The following is a 7422-nucleotide window of genomic DNA, read 5'->3' on the forward strand; positions in this document are numbered from 1 at the left end:
GGGTCTGGGTGGGGCTTGGGTTGGGTTGGGTTGGCCACAGTGTTCGTCTGCCTCTGAAGTGACTGCACAAGTTTACCCTCCCCCCAGACCTGCTAGTCCCTCACCCTAGTTTTCTCACATTTAAATTTTTGCCAATCTGATGAGTAAAAAATGATTTGTCATTTTAAACAATTTACACTTCTGTGATTACTACTGAAGATAGTACCTCGTCAAATACTTGGGAGACCTTTGGGTTTTCTCTCTTTTGAATTGCATGGTCACATTTTTCTCTCATCCTCTTTGTATGGGTTTGTAGGATATGTTCAGGGTCATGTCTTTTATCACATAAGACATGGATAGGGTCGGGGAGGACTAATTGGATGAACGTGGTCAAAACATACAAACGTCCAGTTATAAGGTAAAGAATTACTAGGGATGTAATGTACAGCATGATACATAGAATTCACGCTGCTGGACGTTGTATACGACAGTTGTTGAGTGAGCAAACCCTAAGAGTTCTCATCCCAGAGGAAATTTTTTTCTGTTTCTTTAATTTTGTACCTATATGACATGATAAATGTTCACTAAACTAGTGATAATCACTTCATGGTGTATGTAAATCACATCATTATGCTGTATGTTAACCGTATCTCCGTAAAATTGGAAGAAAAAGAAGGCATGGACAGTATCTATCTCCACTTGCCTTTTAACCTTGTTTCAGTTGTCTTTTAAATTATATAGTACTTCTAATTTTGACATCAAATTAATGCATCTTTTTGGTTTTTCTTTTTTTTTTTTAAGAAGATGTTGGGGGTAGGAGTTTATTAATTAATTTATTTATTTTTGCTGTGTTGGGTCTTCGTTTTCTGTGTGAGAGCTTTCTCTAGTTGTGGCAAGCAGGGGCCACTCTTCATCACGGCACGCGGACCTCTCACTATCGCGTCCTCTCTTGTTGTGGAGCCCAGGCTCCAGACGCGCAGGCTCAGTAGTTGTGGCTCACGGGCTTAGTTGCTCCACGGCATGTGGGATCGTCCCAGACCAGGGCTCGAACCCGTGTCCCCTGCATTGGCAGGCAGGTTCTCAACCACTGCGCCTCCAGGGAAGCCCCCTGTTTTTCTTTTGATATTTATTTGTGAAAGTCTTTCCCATTCAGAAGAAAAAATATCGAATATTTCTTATAATAATTTTAAAGTTCTGTTTTTTTACCCTGTTACCTTTATCTTGTATTTAGTTGTATAGACAATGGGAAGTAAGTTCCTAACTTGGTGTCTTCTAAATGAACAGTCACCTGGCTCAGTATAATTGGATTACTCATCCTTCTACTAAATTCAAATTTGTTCTCTCCCTCCCCTTCTCTGTCTCTCACCCCCCTCCCTTCCTCTGTCTCCCTCTCCTCCCCCCTCCCCTCCTTCCCTCTCTCCCTCCCTTCTCCTCTCTGTCTCCCTCCCCTTCTCCCTCATCCCCTTCCCTTCTTCCTTCCCTCTCTCCTCCTCTCTCTCCCTTCCCTACCTCCTCCTTTATGTCTCCCTTCCTCCCCCCTCCCCCTCCTTCTCCCTCTTCCTCCCACTTGTGTGTGTTTATACAAAAACCAAAATCAATCTTGAAGTGATATCTGCAGTCCTATGTTCATTGCAGCTTTATGCCCAATAGCCAAGATGTGGAAACAGCCTAAATGTCCATAGACAGATGAATGGATAAAGAAAATAATGGTATATACATACAGTGGAATATTATTCAACCATAAAAAAGGAAATCCTGTCATATGTTACAACATGCATGAATCTTGAGGACATTATGCTAAGTTAAATAAACCAATCACAGAGGACAAATATTGCATGATTCCACTTACATGAAGCATCTAAGGTAGTCAGACTCATTGAAACAGAAAATATTAAAATGGTGGTTGCCCGGGGCTGAGAGGAGGGGAAAATGGGGAGTTGTTGTTCACTGGATTTAAAGTTTTAGTCATGCAGGGCTTCCCTGGTGGCACAGTGGTTAAGAATCTGCCTGCCAATGCAGGGGACACGGGTTCGAGCCCTGGTCCGGGAAGATCCCCCATGCTGTGGAGCACCTAAGCCCGTGAGCCATAACTACTGAGCCTGCAGTCTAGAGCCTGTGAGCCACAACTACTGAGCCTGTGTGCCACAACTACTGAAGCCCACGCACCTAGAGCCTGTGCTCCACAACAAGAGAAGCCACCGCAATGAGAAGCCTGTGCACCACAACGAAGAGTAGCTCCCAGTAGCCACAACTAGAAAAGGCCCACGTGCAGGGACAAAGACCCACCCCAGCCAAAAAAAAATTAAAAAAAAAAAAAGTTGGTCATGCAAGTTGCAAAATTTCTAAGGACGTGCTGCACAACACTGTGCTCATTGTTAACATAGTGTACACTTAGAAATTTAAGTAGGTACACCTCATGGTATCTATTGTTTAACATGGTTTTTCAAATATTCTTTTGCGTTAAAGTTTGGTAGAAGTTGTCCATAAAAATCATATGGAATTGATGACCCCTGGAGGGCAGGTCTTTGGCCACTGTTTTTTCTTTGATTGTAACTGGATTGGTCTAGCTTCTAGTGATTCTTGGACATCTAATCATTTTTATTTTAATATAATATTGTCTAGTTTGTCTAGGCTCCCAAATGTTTATTATATTAATAGAGTTGAGTATAGGCTTTTCCTTTCGTTTTTAATCTGTATAGTTATGCATGCTCTTTTTTCTCTCCTAGTACTGTTCATTTGCACTTTCTTTGCTTTTTTCCTTAATTTATCTATTTTATTTATTATTTTAGTCTTTTTAAAAGGTCCGTTTTATCAGTTTTATTAGATTGTAGTTTCTCTGCATCATGAATTTCTTTTATATTAATTTCATTTTTTACTTTTGAGGTTTTTTTCCTAGCTTCTAAGTTAAAAGTTTAGCTCATTTATTTTCACTTACTCTTGTTTTGGAATAAACACACTTAAAGGTTTAATTTTTTTTGAGCAGAAGTTTTGTCCTTTCCCTTTAACCTAAAAATATTTTAGAAATAGGTTTTAAAGTTTTCAAGTGTAAGGACTTTGGGGGGATATCTTTACTTTGTTACTTCTTGTGGCAGTGAATTTGGACTTGTATTGGAGCTATTAAAAGAGTTCTTCCTCTCCCAATCCCCAGCCCCTGTGGCTTGGTGTCTAGTGAACATTTATAAATGTGCTGTGCTTGGACGAAACAAGTATCGTCTGTGTACAAAGTTCAGTGTGTTTGTAGAAGCATATGTGTGCACTTGATCAAACTGTGACTTGCATTACTCAGAGGTTCTGTCCTTATTTTGTCTCCTTAAGCTATAGATTTCTGAGAGAGAACTCTGTCCCTCACTGTAATGAGCAACTTGTTGATTTTCTCTCCCAATCTGCTTTATGCTCTTCAAAGCTATGCTGTGAAAAGCATAAACGTTTGTGCCGATAACAGTTTGGGGCAGTGTTCTTGTTGTCAATGTAAAATGTTGCCCTTAGTGGTACCTACCTTGCATTGTAATTTGTCTGATTTAACAGTGCTACACCAGCTTAGTTTTTATTCAACTTTGCCGGGTTCACCTTTTTATATAACTTTTTTCTTCCTCTCTTTCTATTCTTTTTGAAAATAAAACCTTAAAAATAGGAAAAATGAAAAGATAATACAACGGCATCTTCTCATTCCCCAGAATTATTAGCTGCTAATAATAACTGTTTCTTTTAGTCTGCCTCCCTCAGTCTCTCTTCCTCCCTCTGATCTCCACCCCTGCCCACCCCTGCCCCGACCCCGCGCCGAACCTCTCCTTCTCCTGCCTTTATTTTCCATTGTTAAATATTCTTCAGTTTTGGTGGTCACCTATGGACGAGAGAGAGTGAGCATGCCTGTATACACTTTTGGTAGAGCAGCGCTGCTTGTGTGTTTGTGTGTGTGTGAGTGTGTGACGGATAATTTTATTTATTTATTTAAACATCTTTATTGGCATATAATTGCTTCACCATGTTGTGTTGCTTTCTGCTGTGTAACAAAGTGAATCAGCCATACATATACATATATCCCCATATCTCCTCCCTCTTGCGTCTCCCTCCCACCCTCCCTATCCCACTCCTCTAGGTGGTCACAGAGCACCGAGCTGATCTCCCTGGGCTATGTGACTGCTTCCCACTAGCTATCTATTTTACATTTGGTAGTGATTATATAAGTCCATGCCGCTCTCTCACTTCGTCCCAGCTTACCCTGCCCCCTCCCCGTGTCCTCAAGTCCGTTCTCTACGTCTGCGTCTTTATTCCTGTCCTGCCCCTAGGTTCTTCATAACCTTTTTTTTTTTTAGATTGCATATATATGTGTCAGCATACAGTATTTGTTTTTCTCTTTCTGACTTAATTCACTCTGTATGACAGACTCTAGGTCCATCCATCTCACTACAAACACCTCAATTTCATTTCTTTTTATTTATGGCTGAATAATATTCCATTGTATATATATGCCACATCTTCTTTACCCATTCATCTGTCGATGGACACTCAGGTTGCTTCCATATCCTGGCTATTGTAAACAGAGCTGCAGTGAACATTGTGGTACATGACTCTTTTTCAGTTATGGGTTTCTCAGGGTGTATGCCCTGTAGTGGGATTGCTGGGTCATATGGTAGTTCTATTTTTAGCTTTTTAAGGAACCTCCATACTGTTCTCCATAGTGGCTGTACCAATTTACATTCCCACCAACAGTGCAAGAGGGTTCCCTTTTCTCCACACCCTCTCCAGCATTTGTTGTTTGTAGATTTTTTGATGATAGCCACTCAGACTGCTGTGAGGTGATACCTCATTGTAGTTTTGATTGGCATTTCTCTAATGATTACTGATGTCGAGCATTCTTTCATGTGTTTGTTGGCTATCTGTGCATCTTCTTTGGAGAAATGTCTATTTAGGTCTTCTGCCCATTTTTGGATTGGGTTTGTTTTTTTGACATTGAGCTGCATGAGCTGCTTGTAAATTTTGGAGATTAATCCTTTGTCCGTTGCTTCATTTGCAAATATTTTCTCCCATTCTGAGGTTGGCTTTTCGTCTTGGTTATGGTTTCCTTTGCTGTGCAAAAGCTTTTAAGTTTCATTAGGTCCCATTTGTTTACTTTTGTTTTTATTTCCATTTCTCTAGGGGGTGGGTCAAAAAGGATCTTGCTGTGATTTATGTCAAAGAGTGTTCTTCCTATGTTTTCCTCTAAGAGTTTTATAGTGTCTGGGCTTACGTTTAGGTCTTTAATCCATTTTGAGTTTATTTTTGTGTATGGTGTTAGGGAGTGTTCTAATTTCATTCTTTTACATGTAGCTATCCAGTTTTCCCAGCACCACTTACTGAAGAGGCTGTCTCTTCTCTGTTGTATATTCTTGCGTCCTTTATCAATAATAAGGTGACCATATGTGTGTGGGTTTATCTCTGGGCTTTCTATCTGGTTCCATTGATCTATATTTCTCTTTTTGTGCCAGAACCATACTATCTTGATTACTGTAGCTTTGTAGTATAGTCTGAAGTCAGGGAGCCTGATTCCTCCAGCTCTGTTTTTATTCTCAAGATTGCTTTGGCTATTCGGGGTCTTTTGTACTTCCGTACAAATTGTGAAATTTTTTGATCTACTTCTGTGAAAAATGCCATTGATAGTTTGATAGGGATTGCATTGAATCTGTAGATTGCTTTGGGTAGTATAGTCATTTTGACAATGTTGATTCTTCCAATCCAAGAACATGGTATATGTCTCCATCTGTTGGTATCATCTTTAATTTCTTTCATCAGTCTCATACTTTTCTGCATACAGGTGTCTTGTCTCCTTAGGTAGGTTTATTCCTAGGTTATTTTATTCTTTTTATTGCAGTGGTAAATGGGAGTGTTTCCTTAATTTCTCTTTCAGATTTTTCATCATTAGTGTATAGGAATGCAAGAGATTTCTGTGCATTAATTTTGTATCCCTGCTACTTTACCAAATTCATTGATTAGCTCTAGTAGTTTTCTGGTAACATCTTTAGGATTCTCTGTGTATAGTATCATGTCATCTGCTAACAGTGACAGCTTTACTACTTCTTTTCCAATTTGGATTCCTTTTATTTCTTTTTCTTCTCTGATTGCTGTGGCAAAATCTTCCAAAACTTTGTTGAATAATAGTGGTGAGAGTGGGCAATCTTGCCTTGTTCCTGATCTTAGTGGAAATGGTTTCAGTTTTCCACCATTGAGAACGATGTTGGCTGTGGCTTTTTCATATATGGCCTTTATTATGTTGAGGTAAGTTCCCTCTATGTCTACTTTCTGAAGGGTTTTTATCATAAATCGGTGTTGAATTTTGTCAAAAGCTTTTTCTGCATCTATTGAGATGATCATATGGTTTTTCTACTTCAATTTGTTAATGTTTTATCACATGGATTGATTTGCGTATATTGAAGAATCCTTGCATTCCTGGGATAAACCCCACTTGATCATGGTGGATGATCCTTTTAATGCGCTGTTGGATTCTGTTTGCTAGTATTTTGTTGAGGATTTTTGCATCTATGTTCATCAGTGATATTGGCCTGTAGTTTTCTTTCTTTGTGACATCTTTGTCTGGTTTTGGTATCAGGGTGATGGTGGCCTCGTAGAATGAGTTTGGGAGTGTTCCTCCCTCTGCTATATTTTGGAAGAGTTTGAGAAGGATAGGTGTTAGCTCTTCTGTAAATGTTTGATAGACTTCGCCTGTGAAGCCATCTGGTCCTGGGCTTTTGTTTGTTGGAAGATTTTTAATCACAGTCTCAATGTCAATGCTTGTGACTGGCCTGTTTATATTTTCTGTTTCTTCCTGGTTCAGAGTCAGAAGGTTGTGCTTTTCTAAGAATTTGTGCATTTCTTCCAGTTTATTTTATTGGCATATAGTTGCTTGTAGTAATCTGTCGTGATCCTTTGTATTTCTGCAGTGTCAGTTGTTACTTCTCCTTTTTCATTTCTAATTGTATTGATTTGAGTCTTCTCCCATTTTTTCTTGGTGAGTCTGGCTAATGGTCTATCAATTTTGTTTATCTTCTCAAAGAACCAGCTTTTAGTTTTATTGATCTTTGCTGTCGTTTCCTTCATTTCTTTTTCATTTATTTGTGATCTGATCTTTATGATTTCTTTCCTTCTCCTAACTTTGGGGTTTTTTTGGTTCTTCTTTCTCTAATTGCTTTAGGTGTAAGGTTAGGTTGTTTATTTGAGATGTTTCTTGAGGTAGGATTGTATTGCTCTAAACTTCCTGTGTAGAGCTACTTTTGCTGCATCCCATAGGTTTTGGGTAGTCGTGTTTTCATTGTCATTTGTTTCTAGGTATTTTTTGATTTCCTGTTTGATTTCTTCAATGATCTCTTGGTTATTAAGTAGTGTGTTGTTTAGCCTCCATGTATTTGTATTTTTTACAGATTTTTTCCTGTAATTGATGTGTAGTCTCATAGGGTTGTGGTCAGAAAAGAT

Source organism: Stenella coeruleoalba (assembly GCF_951394435.1).
Source record: "Stenella coeruleoalba genome assembly, chromosome: 20".
NCBI classification, from domain to species: Eukaryota; Metazoa; Chordata; class Mammalia; order Artiodactyla; family Delphinidae; genus Stenella; species Stenella coeruleoalba.